Below are 17,100 nucleotides of genomic sequence, written 5' to 3' on the forward strand. Positions count from 1 at the left end.
TCACTGTATTAAAGCAGATGTAGGGAATGTAGCAACCATTTTGGGATCAATCTACAGTTGAAACCAGAAGTTTACATACACTATATAAAACACACATGCATGTTTTTCTCAATATCTGAAATGAAATCAGAATAAGCCTTTCTAGTTTTAGGTCAATTAGTGTCAATATTGTTTTTCCATCACAGTCATATAGATGGTAACTATAGTCTCCCAGCACCGTACTATGGAAGCATACAGCATGGCAGTATACGCAGAGTTAATGACATTTATTGGAAAGATAATAGTATCCAATAAAATAACTAGCTATTACTCACATCTATCTATATCTAATTATTAAGATCTATCTATTTATTATATTCTATTTCAAATTTATCTATCTCATATCTATATCTGTCTATCTATCATCTATCTGTAGATCTATCAATCGATCTATCTATCTTTCTATCATCTATCTATCTATCATCTATCTATAGATCTATCTATTATCTATCTATAGATCTATCTATCATCTATCTGTTATCTATCAATCGATCTTTCTATCTCTATTATCTATCTATCTATAGATCTATCTATTATCTATCGATCTATCTATCGTCTATCTATCTATTATCTATCATCTATCTATCATCTATCTATCTATTATCTATCTATCTCTATTATCTATCTATCTATCTATCTATCTATCTATCTATCTGTCTGTCTATCTATCATCTATCTATAGATCTATCTATTATCTGTCTATAGATCTCACATGTAAAGCGCCATGGAATAAATGGCGCTATAACAATAAATAATAATAATAATAATAATAATATTTATCATCTATCTATTATCTATCAATCGATCTTTCTATCTCTATTATCTACGTATCTATAGATCTATCTATTATCTATTGATCTACCTATCTATCTATTATCTATCATCTATCTATCTCTCTATCACTTCTATCTATTTATCTATCTATCTATCTATCTATCTATCTATCTATCTATCTATCTATCTATCTATCTATATATCTATCCTCAATCTATTATCTATCTATAGAGCTATCTATCTATTTATCTATCTACCTCTCTATCATCTATCAATCAATCTATCTATCTATAATCTATCTATCTATCTATCTATCTATCTATCATCTATCTATCGTCTCTATACTTTGAAATGTGCATGTGTTTTGAGTTTACACGATTTCCATTCTGTTCAGAATTTATGCCAAAGTTACAAGTTTCACTGCTGTTTATTTTTTTATCTTCTTGGGATTGGCAGATAGAGTCAGTACATTTTTATAGAGAGCCTAATTAGAAAATATCCACTGAATGTAAGAAAAGCAAATAATGACAATATACACACATAGATAAATATTTCTTGCATAATTTGGAGGTGTGCTTTTGGTCATTGTCCTGTTGTAGGATGAAATTGGCTCCAATCATGCGCTGTCCACAGGGTATGGCATAGTGTTGCAAAGTGGAGTGATAGCCTTCCGTATTCAAAATCCCTTTTACCTTGTACAAATCTCCCACTTTACCAGCACCAGAGCAACCCCAGACCATCACATTACCTCCACCATGCTTGTTCTGCATCTCACAAATGTTCTTCTGTGTGATCCAAACACCTCAAACATGGATTTGTCTGTCCATAACACTTTTTTCAATCTTCCTCTGTCCAATGTCTGTGTTCTTTTGCCCATATTAATATTTTCCTTTTATTAGCCAGTCTCAGATATGGCTGTTTCTTTGCCAGTCTACCCTGAAGGCCATCATCTCGGAGTCGCCTCTTCACTGTAAACGTTGACACTGGCGTTTTGCGTGTACTATTTATTGAAGCTGCCAGTTGAGGACCTGTGAGGCGTTGATTTCTCAAACTACAGACTCTAATGTACTTGTCTTGTTGCTCTGTTGTGCAGCGGGGCCTCCCACTTCTCTTTCTACTCTGGTTAGAGCCTGTTTGTGCTCTCCTCTGAAGGGAGTAGTACACACAGTTGTAGGAAATCTTCAGTTTCTTGGCAATTTCTCGCATGGAATAGCCTTCATTTCTAAGAACAAGAATAGACTGTTGAGTTTCACATGAAAGTTCTTTTTTTCTGGCAATTTTGAGAGTTTAATGGAACCAAAGGTAATGCTCCAGATTCTCAACTAGCTCAAAGGAAGGTCAGGTTTATAGGTTCTCTAATTAGCCAAACTGTTTTCAGCTGTGCTAACATACTTGCACAAGGGTTTTCAAGGGTATTCTAACCATCCATTAGCCTTCCAACACAGTTAGCAAACACAATGTACCATAAGAACACTGGAGTGATGGTTGTTGGAAATGGACCTCTATACACCTATGAAGATATTGCATTACAAACCAGACGTTTAGTTAGTCATTTACCACATTAACAATGTATAGAGTGTATTTCTGAATCATTTAATGTTAACTTCACTGGAAAAAAAACTGTGCTTTTCTTTCAAAACTAAGGACATTTCTAAGTGACCCTAAACTTTTGAACGATAGTGTATATATATATATATTTATATATATATATATATATATATATATATAACACCTCCTATAGGTAGGTCAAGTATTTATAATTTAATCCAACTGAAGAGTTGGATAAAATAGTTGGATAAAATTCTGTATAACATTAAAGTTGTGTACATTAAAGCGGTTGTCCACTTCAAGCTTTTTTACTGGCATTGACTTCTATTTTGAAGGTAATACCATGTAAAAGGTGAAAGGGAGAACCACTTAAAGCATAAATGGCAGACTCTGACCCATGGGCTAAATGTGTCGTACTGTGTGATTTTATTTGGCTTGTGACGTCAGCACGCAACCCACCCCCCCAACCAAGATTCACACTTTCTACTGCATCCTGGATGCCGATACAGTTGAAAGCAATAATGCATTGTGCCTCTGCATCTAATATCTCAGTGCTGCGGGCACCACGGTATCACTATTGCACGTCTGCTGTGCCAAGCAGTAATGCACTTCAGAGCTCTCCCAGCCAAGTCCGCAGCAGGGAGGAATGAAGAGATGTATTTATTTTTTTTAATTAAGGGTCATAATACTGCATGGAGGACTATGTGGGGCTATTATTCCATATAGAGGAACATGTGGGGCTCATTATACTGAATGGAGGACTATGTGGAGACATTATGCTGTATGGAGGATTATATGGGGCCCATTATTCTGTATGGAGGAGTATGTGGGGCCTATTATACTATATGGAGGACTATGTGGGCCAATTATTCTATATGGAGGACTATATGGGGCCCATTCTACTGCATGGAAGACTATAAGGGGTCCCTTATACTGTATGGAAAACTATATGGGGCCCATTATACTGTATCGAGGACTATGTTAGGCCCATTATATGGTATGGAAGACTATGTGGTGTCCATTATACCGTGTTGATGACTATCTGGGGCCCAATATTCTGTGTGGAAGTTTGTGTGGAGATCACAGTTTGGGGCATCATACTGTGTTGGGGTCGCCATGCTTTGACTAGGGGGTGGAGGAGGGCTACAGTAGCATCATCATACTGTGTGTGTGGAGGTTACTGTGGAGGAATTCACTGTGGTGGTATCATACTGTGTTTGGGGGCAAGTTTGTTGGCATCATGCTTTATGGGGGGCAATGAAAAGGCAATCTAGGGGCTTCAATAAGGGCTGCAAAGTTTTGAGATATGATCTTCTGTGACCCCCATCAAATATTAAAGATTTTTTTTAAGGGAGGGGCACAATTTGAACTTTTGCTGTGAGGCATGATATGTACGCCCTTGCCCATGATTAAATATACAATGCTCTCCTATTATATGATCTGACTTAAGATCAAGTAATTAAAATGCACATTGTTTGTGGGACACCCCCTTTAATTTTGTTTCCAAAAGAAAAGGTTCATTGTTATATTTGATTATATGGAAACACTTCCTCCATTGTAGAGTTTTTTTTTAAGAAATATCAAGCTTGGCCGACACCTGTGTCCCAGTTTTAATTTTAGCCATCTGTGTGTTTGATACTCCTGCGTTAAGTTTTTCCCATTAAGATGACCCTTGTCAATATGCCCTATTTATAGCATATAGCCCTTATAGGGAGGGAAACCCTCTCGTGGATAATCCTATAAAAAGAATGGAAAGCCACTCTGTAGGAAAGGCTCTTCTGGTGGACAGAAGCAGTAATTGTATTGATAAATTTCCTCTGAATTGGCCACTGTAGGAAAAATGCCTGGTTAGCTGCTCCCCCCCACCCCAGCAAAATAAGCTGTTAGCAGGAACTGTAAGTCTGAAACTCAGGTCTAAAAATACCTAGCGATCACGTTATCTATTATGCATTTTTCATTAACACACAGGATATGCGAAGGTAAATGGGATTTGATGTGATTCCAATATTTACAAACTGCAGGTTAATGACAAAACAAAGGAAACCCAATCCTAAACTATTAATGGTATTTTAGCTAAATTGCTATTTTTCTTTTTTTTTTCTCTCAAGTGTTGCTGCTATTGCAGCAGATATTAGGGACACAGCATAGAAAAAGATTGCACCACAGTAGACGGACACTGTGCAGAAGTGCAGCCACAGAAAGGGTTAAGGAAGACAATAATAAGACCTTTTGGCGAATAGATGAAAAATAGCAGAATGATGAGGAAGGAGAAGAGCTCCAGGAGTAGAGAAGGTGCGGCACCCAAGTGCTGAGTGCCAGACACTACAGGATGCTCCTCACCTTGCAGGGGCTGGAGGAGGAGTGACTGGCAGCAGCCTGAGCACTGACTGGCTCCTTCTCTGCGCCCCTCACTCCCAAGGACTTTAATTAGCAGTTCTCAGAGCAGAGGAACAGATCTGCTCCCACCGTAGGAGTCTGCCCTCCCATCTCTATGGTCTGTCCATCAATGTGTGAGCAGGACTAGTGCATGCTGCTGCTGGAGAAGGTGCACCAGGAGAATGTGGACTGTCAGCTGGTGGAGAAGAAGAAGCAAGGAGACTTTCCACAGCAGATAAGAAAGCTGTAAGTTGTGCTCTGATATTATTTATTGGCTGGCAGATGTCGCTTCTGACTATTCCAAGAGGTCACTGACTGTGGGGTTAATGTGGGCTGCACCCATCTGACTGTGCAAACAGCTCTTTATTCCACATTGTGTCAATATTGTTTTTCCATCACAGTCATATAGATGGTAACTATAGTCTCCCAGCACCGTACTATGGAAGCATACAGCGTGGCAGTATACGCAGAGTTAATGACATTTATTGGAAAGATAATAGCATCCAATAAAATAACTAGCTATTACTCACATCCATCTATATCTAATTATTAAGATCTATCTGTTTATTATATTCTATTTCAAATTTATCTATCTCATATCTATATCTATCAATCATCTATCTAAAGATCTATCTATCTATCTGTCTGTCTATCATCTATCTATAGATCTATCTATTATCTATCTATAGATCTATCTATCATCTATCTATTATCTATCAATCGATCTTTTTATCTCTATTATCTATCTATAGATCTATTTATTATCTATATATCAATCTATCTATCTATTATCTATCATCTATGTATCTAGTATCTATCTATCTATCTATCTATCTATCTATCTATCTATCTATCTATCTATCTATTATCTATCATCTATCTATCTATTATCTATCATCTATCTATCTATCATCTATCTATCTATCATCTATCTATCTATCTATCTATTATCTATCATATATCTATCTATCATCTATCTATCTATCTATCTATCTATCTATCTATCTATCTATCTATCTATCTATCTATCTATCATCTATCTATCTATTATCTATCATCTATCTATCTATCTATCTATCTATCTATCTATCTATCTATCTATCTATCTATCGTTCTATCTATCTATCGTTCTATCTATCTATCTATCTATCTATCTATCTATCTATCTATCCATCCATCCATCCATCCATCCATCCATCTATCTATCTATCTATCTATCTATCTATCTATCTATCTATCTATCTATCTATCTATCGTTCTATCTATCTATCTATCTATCTATCTATCTATCTATCTATCTATCTATCTATCGTTCTATCGTTCTATCTATCTATCTATCTATCTATCTATCTATCTATCTATCTATCTATCGTTCTATCTATCTATCGTTCTATCTATCTATCTATCTATCTATCTATCTATCTATCTATCTATCTATCTATCTATCTATCCATCCATCCATCCATCCATCCATCTATCTATCTATCTATCTATCTATCTATCTATCTATCTATCTATCTATCTATCTATCTATCGTTCTATCTATCTATCTATCTATCTATCTATCTATCTATCGTTCTATCTATCTATCTATCTATCTATCTATCTATCTATCTATCTATCTATCTATCGTTCTATCTATCTAACTATCTATCTATCTATCTATCTATCTATCTATCTATCTATCATCTATCTATCTATCTATCTATCTATCTATCTATCTATCTATCTATCTATCATCTATCTATCTATTATCTATCATCTATCTATCTATCTATCTATCTATCTATCTATCTATCTATCTATCTATCGTTCTATCTATCTATCTAACTATCTATCTATCTATCTATCTATCAAGATTCAAGATTCAAAGAAGCTTTATTGGCAGGACCAAATACACATCAGTTTTGCCAAAGCAAGTGTATAGAGGCAATAGGGATAGGGACTGAGGGGATGTTGGGTAGGAGCTGTGGGGGGAGGTGGATGGGGCAGATCCAGGTTGGGGGCTATAGTCCATGGCATAGGGGAGGTGGATGGGGCAGGTTCAGGTTGGGGGCTATAGTCCATGGCATAGGGGAGGTGGATGGGGCAGGTCCATTGTGGGGGCTATAGTCCATGGCATAGGGGAGGTGGATGGGGCAGGTCCAGGTTGGGGGCTATAGTCCATGGCATCATAGTTCTCTTTCTCGCAGTCTATGACATTCGCTCACATACCGCGCTGCTATCTCCAACCGCTCTCTCTTCTTCTCCCAGCAGGATATATGTTTTCTCTTCCTCCTTCATGGTGATGAAGTCTGGGAAGAGATGTGAGAGTCTCCTGAAGTGAGTGTCCCTCACTGCTGAGTATTTGGAGCAGTGTAGCAGGAAGTGGGTTTCGTCCTCTATGGCCTCCTGATCACAGTGTTGGCATAGTCTTTCCTCCCTGGGCTTGTAGCTCTGCCTGTGTCGGCCACATTCGATGGCCAGACTGTGGGCACTGAGTCTATATCGGCTCAGGATCTGGCGGTCTCTGGGGTCCGGGAGTTTCTCCAGATATGGGGCCAGTCTGTAATCTCTCTGTAGGCTCCGGTACATGGTCAGTTTCTGTGAGCTGATGATATCATTCTTCCAGTCACTGACATACCTCTCCTGGCCTTCATCTGCCATCTTCCTAATTCCGGCTTTTGTCAGGTTGTTGTGATTGGTGTTCTGCTCCGGTTGGGTTTGGCTGGGCTGTTCCGGGGGTTCTGGTTTTTCTGTTTCACCTTCATGTATCAGGGCTTTATGGTGATGGGAGCTTGGATTGCTCCTATGCAGGTGAGCCCGGAATGACAGCGCCCTCTTTAGAACTGTCAGGTGTAGAGGGAATCTGCCCAGCTCGGCCCGACAAGCACTGTTGGAGGTGCTCCGATGGACCTGGAGAAGGTGCTTGCAGAATTCCAGGTGGAATATTTCTGTTGGACTGGAGTCCCACTTTGACCAGTCTGGGTAGGTGTGAGGACCCCAGACTTCGCTGCCATACAGGAGGATTGGGGCGATGATGGAGTCGAAGATTTTTAGCCAGACCCTCACTGGTGGCTTCAGATGGTAGAGTGTCCTTCGGATGGCATAGAAGGTTTTGCAGGCCTTGTCTTTCAGGGTCTCTATGGCTTGTTTGAAGTTCCCTGACCGGTGAATCTCTAGGCCCAGGTAGGTATATTTGTCCGTTCCTGTGAGGTCGCAGTTGTTGAGGATAAATGATGGGTGTTGGTCTGATCTTCTCTTTCTCCTCTGGAACACCATGGTGTTGGTTTTCTTTAGGTTGACCGGTAGGGCCCAGGTGGAGCTGAATTTCTCTAGGATTTTCAAGTTGTCCTGGAGGCCTTTCTCGGTTGGTGACAGCAGCAGCAGGTCATCTGCATACAGCAGGAATTTCACCTGAGCGTCGTGGAGGGTGAGTCCTGGTGCTGAGGAGGATTCCAGGGCGGTAGCCAGCTCGTTGATGTAGATGTTGAAGAGCGTTGGGCTTAGGCTGCAGCCTTGTCTTACTCCGCGGCTCTGCTGGAAAAAAGCCGTTCTTTTGCCGCTCACACTCACGCTGCAGCTGCTCTCGGTGTAGGAGCTTTTGATGACATCGTAGGTCTTTCCTCCTATTCCACTCTCCAGCAGTTTCAGGAATAAGCCCGGGTGCCACACTGAATCAAAGGCCTTTTTAAAGTCCACAAAGCAGGCGTATATCTTCCCATTCTTTGTATTGTAGATGTGTCTCTGAATGAGGCTGTGCAGAGTATAGATGTGGTCAGTGGTGCGGTGGTTCGGCATGAACCCTGCTTGGCTCTTGTTGAGGACGTTGTGCTCGGTGAGGAAGGTGAGGATCCTCTTGTTCAGGATACTGTTGAACAGTTTTCCCAGGTTGCTGCTGACGCATATGCCTCTGTAGTTGGCTGGGTCATACCTGTCCCCACTCTTGTGGATGGGTGTGATGAGGCCTTGGTTCCAGGTACGAGGGAAGTAGCCGGCACTCAGTACAATATTGAAGAGTTTAACCATTGCAGCCTGTATTTCTGGTGGGCTGTACTTCAGCATTTCTGGTAGGATTCCATCTAGGCCACCGGCTTTTCTACTTCTTATGGAGGAGAGTCTCTCGGTTACTTCCTGTAGTGTTATAGGTGTATCCACCGGGTTTTGGAAGTTTTTGATTTTTTCCTCCATTGCTTTTAGTTTCGCCATTATGTTTTCCTGTTCTTGGCTTAGTCCTTCCTTTGGAATGTCTTTATAGAGGTCTCTGAAGTATTGGAGCCAGAGGTTGCCATTTTGGATATGGTTGTTGTTTTTCTTGTCTTTGGTGTCCATGTGGTTCCATAGTTCCCAGAAGGAGTGGTCTTGGAGGGCGTCTTGGAGTTGATCTATCTATCTATCTATCTATCTATCTATCTATCTATCTATCTATCTATCATCTATCATCTATCTATCTATCTATCTATCTATCTATCATCTATCTATCTATTATCTATCATCTATCTATCTATCTATCTATCTATCTAACTATCTATCGATCTATCTATCTATCTATCTATCTATCTATCTATCTATCTATCTATCTATCTATCTATCGTCTCTATACTTTGAAATGTGCATGTGTTTTGAGTTTACACGATTTCCATTCTGTTCAGAATTTATGACAAAGTTACAAGTTTCACTGCTGTTTATTTTTTTATCTTCTCGGGATTGGCAGATAGAGTCAGTACATTTTTATAGAGAGCCTAATTAGAAAATATCCACTGAATGTAAGAAAAGCAAATAATGACAATATACGCACATAGTAGGATATACACTAGTTTTCTAATTAACTCTCAATAGCAGGTATGTGTGTATGACACTATGTTATAGGACACAGAATGCATTTGCAGTGCTATGGAAAATCACAGACAACACGCTGTGGCCGATAGAATCTTATGATCACTTTTTTTTTCAAAATTTCAGCTACATCTGGAAAATCTACTGATATAGAAAAAAATGAAACTGTTAATCATATTTGAAATAATTTAGCAGTCAAAAAAACCATATCCAAATAACATTCTTAGTTATTTCTATCCATATTATCTATAATTCTGCTTGACTCAATAAACACAATATCATTATAAACAAGGGTTTGTTCAGAAGGAGTTTGTTTATCTAAATTTTAGAGCATCTTCTGCTCCAAAATCTACATGAAAAACAACTTCAAATCCTCTTCCAATAAGCTTCAAGGAGAAAATAATTCAATAGTGCACATGGTGCTGTTTATTTCCTTGTATTTTTGTTCCCCAAGTGGAAAAAGAAAGAAATTGTCATTTTTTGAGTTGTTGTTTTTTGAGTTGTTTGCATTTAAAAAAATGTTCCACATTTTACATCAAAGTAGGAAACAAATGCACAAAAAATTAAAACACATCAAAAAATAATCACATAGAAACTTTTCATAGTGTACCCCAAAAGTCTAAAAAAGTGAACTGCTTACATGCACATCAGACCGACGAGAGAGGACACTTCACTCCCCTGTCCTACTGTGTTCATCATTAGTCCAATCACGTAACCTATACAACATGTAAGTAATAGCCAGAGATTACCTATAAAACATTTAAGTAATAGCCGGAGATTAGCTAACCGTGCTATTAGTGGACGTTTGTGCTTGTTCGGGGTTAATTTGCTATAGAAAATCAACACGCTCCGTCAATAGTATAAGGAACCTGCTAGACCGCAGCTCCGAGGAGTAAATGTAGGGTAGTAAATACATCAATGCTGTCATGTATAACAAGGGGCATAGATGGATGGTGTGCGCCATTACCCTAAACATTACTTAAACATTGGTTGTTCACTTTGGTAACTAAACCGATATCCTGACCGGATGTGTGTGAGCGATGAGATCTGCTTAAACCTACACTTTCCTTTAAACCTAGAATGTTACTATAGTTTATTCATGGTGAATTACATTTAAAGGTTCATTAAAAATGTATCTGACTTATAATCCTAAAGTGTTGAGTTATCAGGCAGGGAAAGGTTTCTCATTTATCTTGTTGGACACCAAGATGATGAATTTCGGGTTGAGCCCTGTCGTTCAGCAGATCCACTACCATCATCAGCTCCAAAGCATTCTTAAAGGGAAGCTGTCTCCATGAAAATGCCGTCCAATCTGGAAGCACCATGTTATAGAGCATGGGGAGCTGAGCTGATTGATATACAGTTTGGGGAGTTTTCATCATTTAAAGCTCGGCTCTTTCTGGGGGTTTCAGTCCGTTGGGCGGTCCTATCAGTGACTGACCAATTTCTTTGTATAAGTGCAAACAGAGAAAGCTGTCAATCACTAATTGAACCGCCTACTGGACCCAAAATCCCAGAAACAACAGGAGAAAATGATGAAAACTCAAGTTATACTGACACTGTTTATCAGTCTGCTTAGCTCACTGGTCCATAACATGGTACCTGCAGATTCGAGTGGATTTTCACGGTGACAGGTTCCCTTTGACTTCAGTGATTAGAGGGGAGAGGCTGACAGATAAAATCCCTTCCTGCTTCACCACCCAGGTCAAATCTAGATTACCAGAATCCGGTTCGCTTCTAAACCAGCTTCTACTGACTCCGAACTCATTCAAAAGTCACTCGTTGAGAGGAGTTGTTTGACTCTTTTTTTTTTTTAGAAAAGGAGGTGAAAATGTGTTAAAATAGCAACAGCCAATCCCCCACCGCTACAGGGCAGATGCTTCTATGGTCTTCTGCCGTTTTTTTGTTGACAGATTGTCCGCTGTGACATTCTATACTAGCATGTGACTGCTGCAGCCAATCAATAGCCTCAGTGGTCACCTACTGAGTGATGGACAAAGTATCTTACTTCTGTATCTCTTGGGTTATAAAATCCTTGCTGCTTAATTTTATAATGTACTGTACCATTTTAGAGGTAATATATTAATTATTCAGCACATCCAGACAGTGAAAAAATGTTATTTTTATTTCACACTTCCACAATCACATTCTCATGACAGATGTATTTTGAACAGTTCTTTTTAAAGCCGGATACTGTAATAAGTGCAGAATCCATCCTTAGAGAGTTATTCTCAAATTTGAAAATGATCCCCTATCTGTGACTATGCAACCACTGGGGCAACCAGCCACCCTGTGAATCTGGGTTCTGAAGAGCCTCCTATAATGTAAGTGGAGGTCAATGATGCACACTGCCACTCTATTTATTCTTATGGGAGTGCCGAAGAAAAGCCGAGCACGGTGCCATTCATATTAGATTCTTCAGAACCCCAGTCTACCGATTTGCTGAGGGCCCATGTGGTTGTACCTTCAGTTATCTTTAAGTTATCCTCTATAACTTGGACCTTGGTAGCGAAGTTCCAAACATCTCGGAAAAATAGCCACAAATCCTTCTGCTCCTTCATGGAATCACAGACAGATTTGTTAATTTTAAGATCTCTGTGGGGCCATATCATTACTTTCAGGACTCCTTGTCTTTCCTTTTTTTAAAGATAGTTCTTAATGACACTGACTGTATCTTTGAATTAATTTTCTGGCTGTAGAAAAAAAATTGAAGCCAATCAGATGCCCCCCTGCACTAACTGACACTGACTCAGTATTGGGGCCGCCTGTCAGTGCAGAGGGCGAGATTACAGCGACTGCTCTCTACACTTAATAGCAATGACTAGTGTTGAGTGATACCGTCCGATACTTGAAAGTATCGGTATCGGATAGTATCGGCCGATACCCGAAAAGTATCGGATATTGCCGATACCGATATCCGATACCAATACAAGTCAATGGGACACCAAGTATCGGAAGGTATCCTGATGGTTCCCAGGGTCTGAAGGAGAGGAAACTCTCCTTCAGTCCCTGGGATCCATATTAATGTGTAAAATAAAGAATTAAAATAAAAAATATTGATATATTCACCTCTCCGGCGGCCCCTGGACATCACCGCGGGTAACCGGCAGGCTTCTTTGTTTAAAATGAGCGCATTTAGGACCTGGGGAATGACGTTGTGGCTTCTGATTGGTCGCGTGCCGCCCATGTGACCGCCACGCGACCAATCAGAAGCCGCGACGTCATTCCTCAGGTCCTAAATTCCTAGAATGAGGAGTTTAGTGCCTGAGAATGACGTCGCGGCTTCTGATTGGTCGCGTGGCGGTCACATGGGCGGCACGCGACCAATCAGAAGCCGCGACGTCATTCTCAGGCACTAAACTCCTCATTCTAGGAATTTAGGACCTGAGGAATGACGTCGCGGCTTCTGATTGGTTGCGTGGCGGTCACATGGGCGGCACACGACCAATCAGAAGCCGCGACGTCATTCCTCAGGTCCTAAACGTGCTCATTTTAAACAAAGAAGCCTGCCGGTTACCCGCGGTGATGTCCAGGGGCCGCCGGAGAGGTGAATATATCAATATTATTTATTTTAATTCTTTATTTTACACCTCACTATGGATCCGATACCAATACCCGATACCACAAAAGTATCGGATCTCGTTATCGGAATTCCGATACCGCAAGTATCGGCCGATACCCGATACTTGCGGTATCGGAATGCTCAACACTAGCAATGACTGAACCAGTGCTGGCAGCGTCCCTGTAACTGAAGCAGAAACGCTGCAGGGGGAATAAAGTTAATTTTCTCCCTGCAGCGTTAGGCTAAATGTGGGTGCCAAGCAGGATAATAATGATATTGACCTGCAGATTAACCCCACATCTGCAGATTAAGAGCGTGACAGATTTCCTTTAAGTTTTCATGCATAGTTGAATCACTTAGCCTTGTTTTCATATCAAAGGTATAACTTTTTGGCTACAATTTTTTCTTGAAACTCACTTCTGACTTCTCTGAACAATAGATGGGTGTAGCTGGCACCCACTGGTTGCTACTAGTTCTGAGCTGATGGCACTACTAAACATCTTCTGATATTGAAGAAAAGTAAGCATGGTTTATCATACAGGGTGAGCCATTTATATGGATACACCTAAATAAAATGGGAATGGTTGGTGATATCAACTTTCTGTTTGTGGCACCTTAGTATATGGGAGGGGGAAAACTTTTCAAGATGAGTGGTGACCATGGTGGCCATTTTGAATTCAGCCATTTTGGATCCAACTTTATTTTTTTCAATGGGAAGAGGGTCATGTGACACATCAAACTTATTGAGAATGTCACAAGAAAAACAATGGTGTGCTTGGTTTTAACGTAACTTTATTCTTTCATGAGTTATTTACAAGTTTATGACCACTTATAAAATGTGTTCAAAGTGCTGCCCATTGTGTTGGATTGTCAATCTAACCCTCTTCTCCCACTCTTGACACACTGATAGCAACACCTCAGAAGAAATGCTAGCACAGGCTTCCAGTATCCGTTGTTTCAGATGCTGCACATCTCGTATCTTCGCAGCATAGACAATTGCTTTCAGTTGACCCCAAAGAGAAAAGTCTAAGGGGGTCAAATCGGGAGACCTTGGTGGCCATTCAACTGGCCTACGACGACCAATCCACTTTCCAGGAAACTGATCATATAGTGCACCACCACATTATGGGTGTCAGGTCTGAGCATTCCTACATGAACAGTTTCCTGGAAAGTGGATTGGTCATTGTGGACCAGTTGAATGGAAAATAAAGCTGGATCCAAAATGGCCAACTTCAAAATGGCCAACATGGTCACCACCCATCTTAAAAAGTTTTCCCCCTCCCATATACTAATGTGAAACAAACAGGAGTTTGATATCACCAACCATTCCCATTTTATTTAGGTGTATCCATATAAATGGCCCACCCTGTAGAATCATAGTCATAGAATGGTAGAGTTGGAAGGGACCTCCAGGGTCATCATGTCTGACCCTCTGCCTGCTCAATGCAGGACTCACTAAATCATCTCAGACAGATGTCTGTCCAGTCCTGTTTGAAGACTTCCATTGAAGGAGAACTCACCACCTCTCGTGGCAGCCTGTTCCACTCTTTGATCATCGTCACTGTGGAAAGTTTTTTCTAATATCTGATCTGCATCTTTTACCTTTCAGTTTCATTCCATTGCTTCTCGTATTTCCATGTACAAATGAGAATAAGGATGATCTCTCTACACTATGACATCCCTTCAGATATTTGTAGACAACTATTAAGTCTCCTGCACTGTTTTCTTGGCTGATCACTACAGTTCTGAAAGTTGCCATTTCTTGGTGTCCACAATGCTGAGAAATACAAGCATCATGCAATATCAATATCAGGGAGGCATCTGATTGGCTTGCAATTTATTCTGTGGCTGGCAATGAGCTCAATCATACAGCAAATGCTACTACCGTAAGTATTATCTTCAGGGTAAAGAAGAACAAGTAGGCCTGAAAATGATGATATGGCTGCCACAGAGCCCTTATCAGAACCATTGAATATGTCGTAGTTTAATGAAGAGAAAATAGAATGTGTACAAGTCCAGATCCACAGAAGATCTGTGATTAGTTTTGCAGGAATTTTGGAACAACCTCCCTGCCAAAGTCCTACAAAACTGTGAGTAAGTGTATCTGGAAGAAATATTATTATTATTATTGTTATTTATTATTATAGCGCCATTTATTCCATGGCGCTTTACATGTGAGGAGGGGTATACATAATAAAAACAAATACAATAATCTTAAACAATACAAGTCATAACTGGTACAGGAGGAGAGAGGACCCTGCCCGCGAGGGCTCACAATCTACAAGGGATGGGTGAGGATACAGTGAGAATGCTGTTTTGAAGACAACGGGGAGTCACACAAAATATTGATTTGAATTAGATTCCTCTTTTGTTCATTCATTTTGCATTTTGCTAATTGATAAACACAAATTAATGACATTTTTTTAAAATCATTTCTACTTTGCAGTAATTTTTGCACACCTGCCTAAACCTTTTGCATGATACTGCATATATCAGTCACATAATGATATTGAAAAAAAAAAAAAAACATATAAATCAGTATAAACCACTTTTTATACTGCTTAAAATAACTGAGGCTTGTAATGTTTTGAGAATAATTTAATATGTCTATTGTCTCTAATCAAGATTTTATCTTTGCGAATATTGTTGCCTATGCAATACAGTATGTATGGTAGTATTATATTATGCCTCTCTAAGCTCTCTAAGCCACTCCAGTCAAGAAGCTTGGTTCTGGAAGGGAAGACATTTAAGGGTTGGATTATGCTCTTTTTGTCAGGGTTCACAAAGAACTGTGTTAAAATTCATTACCTTTCATGGGACCTAGTGATGAGCGAGTATGCTCGTTACTCGAGATTTCCGAGCATGCTTGGGTATTCCCTGAGTATTTTGGGCATGCTCGGAGATTTAGTTTTGTTGCCGCAGCTGCATGATTTGTGGCTGCTGGACAGGTTGAATACATGTGTGGATTTTATAACAGGCAATCCCCACATGTATTCAGGCTGTCAAGCAGCCGCAAATCATGCAGCTGCAGCGACACAAACTAAATCTCCGAGCACATTCAAATACTCGGAGAACACCCAAGTATGCTCTGAAAACTCGAGTAACGAGCATACTCGCTCATCACCAATGGGAACCCAAGTGACTGTGGATTTGACAACTGATGTATGTATGAAATTAAGAGAAGATTTTTCACTTTCTTGATGGGCTGGATGATTCAACGAGTTGATTAAATGCCTCCATGCACCAGTAGGAACAAATAATTGCAGACATGGTGAGCTGACTTTACTTCTCTATACATTTTTACAGGGCAGCGGTATAGGATCATTTTTGTTGAAGTGGGCCCCAAAGGGACAATGGAGGGTGGATTGTATTTGGGTTCTTGCCACCAGGACAAGCGATTCTAAAGAGATTGGCTGTGACCGGCATGAGAACCGAGCTTGTCATGCTGGTGACAATAACTAGTGCGGTGGGAGCCACCTCTTGACAGTTGAACTTCTGGGATGGATTCTGTTCACCTCTTTAAGGGGATAATCGCTCTTGTTACTGCTGCTCTGTAGTAGATCTCTATGGACTGAACAGTTTTGCTGTTAAATTACTGTATTAAAGTGGTTGTGCTTCAGTTGAATGTCCCCATCAAGCTTTGCCTCTCTGGAGTAAATTGTTTGTATGCACGCAGCGTAGTGGTCCTGTCAGGGTTCACCGCCACACCATACTACATAGACAGTGTGCAGACACATTAGGTGAAACACATTAACGAGAACAGTAATGTTTCACATAGCAACATTTTTACTAAAGAATTTTATTTATGAAATTGTTTTTTTTTTTTACCTCATTTGACCAAAAAATGTAATACGTATTTGTGAGCAATGTTTAAAAAACAGTCTTAAAAATACAGAATTTAGAAAAAAATAGCAGATGTTTCCTTCATCTGCCCCTTTACCTTGTTCATTTCCTGCCTCATTATGAAATCAAAGCTGGGAATCTAT

The 17,100-nt window shown here is 39.9% G+C and overlaps 1 protein-coding gene across 2 annotated transcripts in view; it reads left to right on the top strand.

Annotated features, from left to right (window-relative positions):
• Nucleotides 1–4,742: 4,742 nt before the first annotated feature.
• Nucleotides 4,743–17,100, top strand: part of NPY2R (neuropeptide Y receptor Y2) — a 121,970-nt gene continuing 109,612 nt past the window's right edge. The window contains exon 1 of one of the 2 annotated variants that reach the window (XM_069744113.1): nucleotides 4,743–4,983. The gene's annotated coding sequence lies outside the window, so the exon portion shown is untranslated. The remainder of the gene's footprint in view (nucleotides 4,984–17,100) is intronic. The other variant, XM_069744112.1, reaches the window with a different exon arrangement.

This window comes from Ranitomeya imitator, chromosome 1 (genome assembly GCF_032444005.1).
Source record: "Ranitomeya imitator isolate aRanImi1 chromosome 1, aRanImi1.pri, whole genome shotgun sequence".
Classification (NCBI taxonomy): Eukaryota; Metazoa; Chordata; class Amphibia; order Anura; family Dendrobatidae; genus Ranitomeya; species Ranitomeya imitator.